General features: G+C 38.4%; 1 protein-coding gene across 16 annotated transcripts in view; it reads left to right on the top strand.

The window, feature by feature from the left end:
- COA1 (cytochrome c oxidase assembly factor 1) overlaps positions 1-8,951 on the top strand; it is a 131,530-nt gene that overhangs the window by 80,171 nt on the left and 42,408 nt on the right. The gene's annotated exons all lie outside the window — the stretch shown is intronic.

Here is an 8,951-nt window from a genome sequence, read left to right as displayed (position 1 = left end):
GTGAAGACCCTCATCTCTAACCACTGAACCCCAGCAAGATTCTCCGCAATCACACAGACACCAGATTGCAGTCAGTCTCTCTGTCTTTCCCTAGGGACCTTAATACGTTTGCATGGAAGAGCAGAGTTCCTCCTTTGCCAGGGTGGCTTGTATGAGCCTGAAGGAGAAGTGATGGTGCCTCCCACTCACATGTCTCTTCCCACGCTTTTCTTTAGTTTCTGTGACCAAATGGAATAGCTGGTTTCCACCGGGCTCAGGGAGATCAGTTAGGATATTATAGTTCAGGCAGAGATGATGATAAGGTGAATTACAACCATGCTGATAGGGTTGACTTAGCTAAATAACGGTGGTGAGCTGAGAGGACTGGATGTGGGGAGTAAGAGAGAAGAATCCTGGAGACTGTGACCGTGCTCATTCTGGCAAACATTTCCTTCTTCCTTTGTATAACAGAACCCTAATTTTCAGTTGGATATATTGTTGCCCAATGAAAAGATTGCATTTTCAAGTCTTTTTGTAGCTAGATGTGACTATCACTAAATTCAGCCTAGTGAGATGAAAATGGAAGTGCTGTGTGGAACTTCTAGAAAGTGTTATTGAAAGGATTGAGCCCTCCTTCCCCTCTTTCCTACTGGCTGTTATGGGCATGCGATAGCAGGCGCTCAAGCAGCCATCTTGCACCTTGAAGGGGAGGGCACATGCTGAGAACCGCACGTCATCAAGAGGGAAAGGGCCCGGCACTGTGAACTAGAATACACTGGCCTGACTACATCTGGGCGTCTTTTTTTGTGAGAATACAATTACTTTTTGTCTTGTGTAAGCTGATGGCTTTGTCTGATTGTTTGTTTTTGCTCACGTTGTATGTGGTTGAACTTAATCCTGACTAATGAAAGCAGGGTGACAGAAGAGGCCCAGGCTTCGATCCTGGATGACTGAACAAGGAGTGATGCATTTGGTAGAGAACAAACAGGTTAGGGGCTTCTGAAGGTAGACAGTCCTATAAAACAATTAGGCACTAACATGAATAAATCTCTGCAATTAAATTATTTTTTAAAACATGAAAACAGTCAAGCTGTGTTTGAATCTTTTTTTCTTTTGCTTTTTTAGACATGAACATTGATCTCATAAGTTAATCATGTTAGGAATTTGATGACTTAGTCTTACATCATAATGGAGTTCTGAAGTATTAAGGCTCCTTCTGCCTCATTTTCCTGTTAATGGAGGTGCAGGTCTTAATCACATTCTTGAATTAGAAAGAGACTTTTAGGTATCCTCAAAAGGTTAATTGAAATAAAACGTGGAAGAATGCACGATCTGTTGGAACTATTTATGAAGTGCTATTTTTCTCTTTGGATTAGGTCTTTACCCTCAGTCACTAACTGTTAAAGAACCTTTATCACATGTTTGACATTTCATGTCAAAATTGTTGTTGAGCACACCTAGGGAAAATTAAATTCAATTTACATTTTTGGCTTTTGTCACAAAACTTTAAAATGACAGTAATTTGGGAGTGTAGATTTCACTTTGCTTTTTTGTCCTTCAAGCTGTTCACAGAATTTTTAGGATGCAAGTATAGTTTTAATCTGTTTTCTCCCTCTGACTTTTCTCCCTCAGGACAAAGATGATGGACTTGTGGTAGTAGTTTTAAGCTTGAAGCCATCAGGGAAGCATTTAAAATGTCTTTAGGCAAGCTTATCTTCCCTGTCTTCTTGTCTGGTAGGTAGTGTTGAAAGCTGAGTGTCTCTTTGCCTTTCTAAAAGTATGTCTCCTCTATGTGCTGGCAAACAAGTTGGAATTTAAATGACCTGTGGAATCCTTCAAGGCAATGACTGTATGTGGGAAAAGGAAACTTTCAGGCAGATTCTGAGCTAGAACTGATGTAATGCATCCCAGAGAAGCAGTGGTTGGAACTCAGGTAGCTTTGAGCAGGTAACATAATAGCAGAGGATACTTACCAGAAACAAGCAGGTATAAAAGAAGAAAAGAAATGGAAACAGTAAGACCATTGATAACAAAATACAGTAGGGAGTAGGATTTAGGGCCTCTCTGGAAATCTTTAGAGGCCAAAGGCTCTAAAAGCCGAGACTGCTTCATTTTCTTTTGATCTAACAGTCATTACAAAATAATAACAATGTTCAGGTCAGTATCAACATTGAAACTCACCTATATTGTATCAGTTTTTTTTTATATACCTGTTTTATAGCATAGGGCAGTGTCATACAAAAGGCCGCCTTCTCCCAAAGTGTGCATTTCACTGAAAACAAAGGCAGGCATACTTGGAACTGAATTGGCAGCTTTGTGGCTGTAAAGATAAATACAGCATTTTTCAGGTAGTGAATTCATGAATAATCAATGAACCAGCAAAGGACAAAAGTGACATATGGCGGCCTGGTGTGGATTAAGTGTGATTGTCACATTCCCCTCCCCACCTTTTGCCCTTCTCTAATTTATTGAAAGAAACAAAGCCAGCCTCATGTAGCCAGAACACAGTACCTCTGGAAAAATCCATGTAGACAAAGTGTTAACAGGGGAGTTTATTCATTAAATGTCTCCTCTGCTGTTTGGTTGTTTTAATAGTCCAGCTCAAGTTGTCTGTGTCAATTGAAATTTTATTCAAAATGAAAATTTGACTTGACTTTAAAGTTAAACTGGTAAAGCAGTTTTGGTTTTTTTTTTTTAATTACTGCTACACCAGTATTTCCAAATAAGTAACACTTAACCAGTTATGCTAATTTTGCCAGAATGTTTCTCTCTAAATAAACCACGAGTGCATTGTAGCTGACTGTGTTTTCATGCCTTCACCTAGGGTGTAAACCAAAAGAGAGGGAAGGCATTCTTGGTTTTTCCCTTTGTATCAACCAACACTTTATTGAAGACAATGATTTTATTATTTTTAACAAAAAAAACCCCACCAGATTGAATGAAATTCCTTGGTAACACCAAGGTTTTTCAGATTAGTATTCTGAGGGACTGTTAATGGGGAGGTATTTGTTCACAGCCCAAATAATAACTGTACCACTTTAAAACATCATTCTTCCTCTGCGGCTAATGAAGGGTGGGTTTTTAGTCCAGTGAGTCAGTTTGTACCTTTTGTTTGCCTGGCTTTGTGCCAGGGATCTGATCCTGAAAGATTTAACGTTGGAGAGTCTCTAAATAGCCTGATTCTCTAGTCTCTCAATTGTGCTTTAGTTTATCCAGAACCCTTGAAATTGGCAGTGGAATCAGTGGTAAGCTTTGATTATATCACATGTATATGAAATAAAGTGATATAAAAAATTACTTGTTTTGAATGGCTCCTCCAACTCCTCTACTCCCTAAAAAAGGTTCTGGAAACTTGCTCTTAGACTTATAGGTTCCCATTTGAATTTGAACTATTTGTTGATTTATTTGTAAATAATGTGGATCTTGTGGCAGTATTAAATGTGACCTCAGAAATCAAGGTCTGATTTGGGTTAAGTCTGTAATATTTGACATCAGATGACCAGATGATGGTGCACAGACCACCATGAGAGGAGGATATCCATGGGACATCGCTTGCCATCTTTCAGAAACACTTAAATTGATTTTTATGATGGAATTGGCCACCCCTGGGAACTATCATGGTGGAGAGATTATAAGAGGCTCTTCTGTTTTCTTGGTGGTGTAGAGAATCTTCTGTTTTCACTGATGGCTTCCAGAGTGGGGGATGAACATGAAGGGAATATAGCCTAAAGAAGCCTCTTCAGAACTCACCCTCCCCTTGGTCCCTTTGCCCATTCCAGATTCCAAATGGCATTGCATGCTACACAAAAACTTTTGGACTAGGTCAGGAGCTTGGTTGATAAGCACTATATAGAGTGCCACTTCTTGAGCTCGCAGTTGGGTATGGTAGTTAAGAACATGCACTGTGAATCTCTGCAATACAATGGTGGTATGTTGTATTTCCCAAAGATGGCTGCACTTCCAGCCCCCTGCTCTTTATAGGCTGTGACCTTGACACTCCTCTGTTGAGAGGAGGGGTCTCTATCCTCTCCTCTTGAATCTGCACAGGCTTGTGATTTGCCTATGACTAGTGGAATGTGGCATAAGTGCTGAACGATGTCTGAGGCTAGGTTGGAAAAGGCAATTTAGCCGCCACCTTGTTTTCGGGGGCACTTGCACTTGGATCTCTGTGCTGCCATGCAAGATGTCCTGCTATGCTGAAGCTTCCATGCTGTGAAGAAAGCCCAGGACACGAGAGAGGCCATATGTAGGTGCTCTAGTTGACAGCTCCAGCTGAGATTCTAGAGGACAGTAGCATCAACAGTCATACACACAAGTGAAAATTTTCCCAGATGACTCCCACCCCCAGCCATTGAGACATCCCTAGTTGTTGAGCCTTCTTAGTTGTAGCCTCAGACATTGTACGTTACCTTTGTGCCCTGTCTGAATTCTTGACCTACAGATTTCATGTATGATAAAATCATTTTTCAAGCCACTACATTTGGTGTAATTTGTGATGTAGCAGTAGTAACTGGAATGAAAAGCTGGGCAAATTATTTGACTTTTGTGTCCCTTTTGTTTCCTATCTTTAAACTGCTGATGGTAATAATAGCATTCCTTCAGAGAAATGAGTTAATTATGTAAAGCATTTAGTAAAGTACCTGGCACACAGTAAGGGTTCATTAAATGTTAGCTATTAATTAAGGGAAATCCATTAGACACTAAGTGTTTGGGGGGAGCATTGTCAAATAAGAAATAGTGAGCTCAGCTTGACTTTATTAATGAAATGTTCATTGTGATATGTAAAAAGGAAAAAGAATGAAGCTTTTCCCGAATTTGAATTTTTTTCTACATTTGAGGGGATGAGGTTCTGGTAATTGTTCTCAAGAATATCAGCAGGGATGGTCAGGACATGTCCTCAAAATAAGCCTAGCTTTCCTTACTTGCCTATTTAGAGCTATCATCTGTGAATTAGATTAAGTGCTGTTTATATCATTGCCTTTGAGCACCTTCTGGAATAACAAATTCTGTGTGTTTACTGGGTAGAGTGATTAGAGTAGAACTTTAAAAAATCATCCTAAAATGACTGTTTTCAGACTTTTAAGTGATATGGAGAAGAAATCAGTGTCTGCATCACCACGTATAAAATCATTGTCATAGGTCTTTAAAAATGTATACGGTCATGATAAGTCTTGATCTTCATCTTCCTGTTGTGAAAGAATTCTAGTTATTTCACTCTTTCTGTATTAGTTAATACCTGTCACCATATTTTGGTTGACTGTATGTTCAAACACAGAGATTAAAATATCAGTCTTTTTGTTTTAGAAAATGTACCTCTTCAAAAATGTTGACTTTAGGCTATGTGTGATATGCTTTCTTCCAGCTCCCGTTAAGCTATGCACATAGTCCCATAACAGCACCAAAGAGTTAAGTAGCAATCAACTGTTTCTTAGTTTTAGAGGCATTTCCACTACTTACTACATTGAGGTTGGAGTAGACTGAGAAAGCCTTAGTGGTGTATTTATGCTTTGACTTCTAACACAGGAGAATAAAATGAGATGAGGAGAAGTTAGAAAGAGGCTTTGATCTATTCCCATTGTTCACTCATACTTCCAAGATGAAGGTTACCATGAATGACTGTTGGAAGCCTGTTTCCTTCATGTTCTGTATTTCATGACATATTACAAGCCAGTTAACTTGACTAGAGATTCCTCTATCTCCCCCCACTCTCAACTCCTCCAGACTACCTTCAGCACCATTCTTTGTGTATCCATTCATAGACTAACATTTCCAATACGTAGTATGGAAGAGAATGAAAGGAAACCTAGGATATTGCTTTCCAGGGATGCGATGCAGCTGTAGAAGTGGTGTTAAGAGGAAACCTGCAAGAGTTGTGCTCTTAGGGTTTCAGATTAGCATTTATTTTTTCTGTTAAAAGACAAACTGCAGCATGTTCCTGATGTTATAGTAACAAAATTCTCCTCATAATATGAGAGAATCATAGAAGATCCTAGATCAGTCCAGCATAGTTGTACTGTCTGCCGAGTATTATAAGTGGAGCCATGGCCTGTGTGCATCAGCCTGTACACACAAAACCTGACCAAATTCAAGATGTGAGCAAAATTTCACCATCCAATGGATAGTGGCAGGAATCAAGGGTGATCTGTATACGCTGCCATTTAAAAATTGTACATTTTCTTTTTGCAAAGATAATAATCTTTATGGAAATTATGAAAGAAATCTGTAGCATAAAAGAAGGGAACCGTTACCCAAAGATGATGAGGGAAGGCTTAAGAATCATTCTGTATGATTTATTATGGTATACAGAAGATATTTGTGGAAATGTAAGATTTTATTCTTAGCAAGAGAGCAAAAAATATGACCTCTATGAAATCAAAACAAAAAGTCCTAAGAAAAAATCAGAATGAGATTTTAAGAGGAGCTGAAATGATTTTAAGAGGAGCTAAAAATAAACAAAAAACCTGAAAATGCAATAGCGGGATAAAAATCTGCAATGGCAATTGTAAAGAGCAGAGCTGATCCTGTGGAAAATGGAATCAATCCTATATTGAGTATTTGAGATTGTCCAGAATAAGGAGAAAATGATGACAGGGAAGTGAAGTGACGAGGGTAAAGACGACAGATACTGAGGACAGAGAGAGGAGAATAAGGTATTTCTAAGGGAGAGATCAGAATAAATGTGACAAAAGCGAAAAATAAAAGTAGAAGAAAACTTTCTTGAGGTAACAAGGTTCTGAATCTGCAGGTCCAAAGTGTAGGCGTCATTGTGTTCTGGGTAAAATTAATGAAAATAAATCCCCACCTGCCTGAATTCTGGTAACACAGTTTTTAAAGAAAAGAATTCATAGATTAAAAAATAAATAGGTTACTCTAATGGTACAGTGGTCAGTCTTACTTCACTGCAGATTTCTTTTTATTTATCCTGTAATGGATTCATTGGGCTTCTTAAAGCTATGATTTGGTGATTTCATTAGTTCTGGAAAAATCTTAGCCATTTTCTCACCTGCCATTCTCTTGTTCTTCAATTTCTTCAGTTTCTTTTGAAACTCCAATTAAATATATATTGGACTTTCTCATGTATTCTTCACATTTCTTACCCTCTGTCATGCATTCATCATCTTTTTGTCTCTCTGTCCTGAATTCTGTATGGTTGCTTCCAGTGATGTGCTGTTAAACTGGTTCTCCAGGGGGAAAAAAAGCCCTGATTTGTAGCAGTTGTTGATTTCCATAGTGTAAATATTCGCAAGGGCAGTTTCAGGCAACCAGCATGACTTCACTGAGGCAGAGTTAGAAGGAGCTGCACGTAACTGGCTTTCACAGGCTGGTTCAGGCCAGCTCTAGCATACCTCTAGGCTTTTCTCCTGTCTTCCCATTTACTAAATATCTTTTAAGTTGCATCTAATCTGCTTTTAAACCTCTCTATTCAGTTCTTAATTGGGGTTATTTTATTTTTAATTCTTGACTTTCTATTTTTTTTTCTATTTTCAAACTGTCACTGTGTATAGTTTTCACTTCTCTGCTAAAAACTCCAACTTGTCTTTTGTTTATCCTATCACAGAAAACACAATTATTTTTTTGTCTGCATCTGATATTTCCAATTTCTCAGGTTATCTCCTGACCACTTTTTCCTGTCTGTTGTTTCTGCTTATTCCTGTTTAGTTTCCTGTGTATTCCAGTATCCTCGACTGGGCCCTCGATACTACATTTGAAAAATTATTTAAGACTATTTTTAGGCCCACAGCATAGGTACTTAGAAAATTTGCATTTGCTTCTGACAGACACTTTGGGAGTATTCTAATCCGGGATGGGTTATAAACCAAGTTTAAAGTTTGAGAAAAGCAGTTTGATCCTAGTTTGATCCTAGGTTATAATCTGCTTCAGATTTCAGATTCTTATTTAAGGACGTAGCCCTTTGGGATTCCAGCTTATTGTGGGGAGGGTCTTAGGTGAGATGGCCCTCAGTTTTATTTCTGTATCTGTCCCCCTGAGAATCAATCAAAACAAAGGTTCTAATTTTCCAAGATCAGCAAGGACCCGTTAGAGGAAATGTGGCTTCAGAATTTGTTTTCCATGCTGACTTTTCATTCCCATTTCACTTTTTAAAAAATTGTGGTAAAATATACGTAACATAAAATTTACCATTTTAACTATTTTTAAGTGTGTAGTTCAGTGGCATTAAGTATATTCACATTGTTGTGCAAACACCACCACTATCCATGTCCAGAACCTTTTCGTCATCCCAAACTGAAACCGTACCCATTAAACAGTGTCCTCCTTACCCCACTCACCCCAGCCCTTGGTAACTGCTGCTCTACACTGTGTGAACCTGACTATTCTAGGTACCTCATATTAGTAGAATCATGTAATAATTGCCTTTTCATGTCTGGCTTATTTCACTTAGCATAATGTCTTCAAGGTTCATGTTATAACATGTATCAGAATTTCACTCCTTTTTAAGGCTGAATAATATTCCATTGTGTGTGTGTGCGTGTGTGTGTGTATACACACACCACATTTTGATTAGCAGTTCATCCATTTATTGGAAACTTTAGTTGTTTCCACTTTTGGCTGTTGTTTATTATGCTGCTCTGAACATGGGTGTACAAATATCTGAGTCCTTGCTTTCATTTCTTTTGGGTATATACCCAGGAGTGGAATTGCTGGATCATATAGTAGTTCTATTTTTAATTTTTTGAGGAATCAATAATACCATTTTCCACAGCAGCTGCCCCATTTTACATTTCCACCAGCAATAGCAAGGGTTCCAGTTTCTCCACATCTTTTTTTTTTTAATAACCATTTTAATGGGTGTGAAGTGGTATCTCATTGTGATTTTGATTTGCATTTCCCCAGTGATTAGTGATGTTGAGCATCCTTTCATGTGCTTATTGACTGGTTGTGTATCTTCTCTGGAGAAATCAGTGTCTATTCAAGTCCTTAGCCCATTTTTGAATTTGCCCAGTTTTTGTTTA

This window comes from Delphinapterus leucas, chromosome 9 (genome assembly GCF_059928025.1).
Source record: "Delphinapterus leucas isolate spDelLeu-1000000601 "Yukka" chromosome 9, BTC_Dleu_Yukka2, whole genome shotgun sequence".
Taxonomy (NCBI): Eukaryota; Metazoa; Chordata; class Mammalia; order Artiodactyla; family Monodontidae; genus Delphinapterus; species Delphinapterus leucas.
The sequence above is the reverse complement of the archived record's forward strand: the minus strand, read 5'-3'. Positions and strand labels throughout refer to the sequence as shown.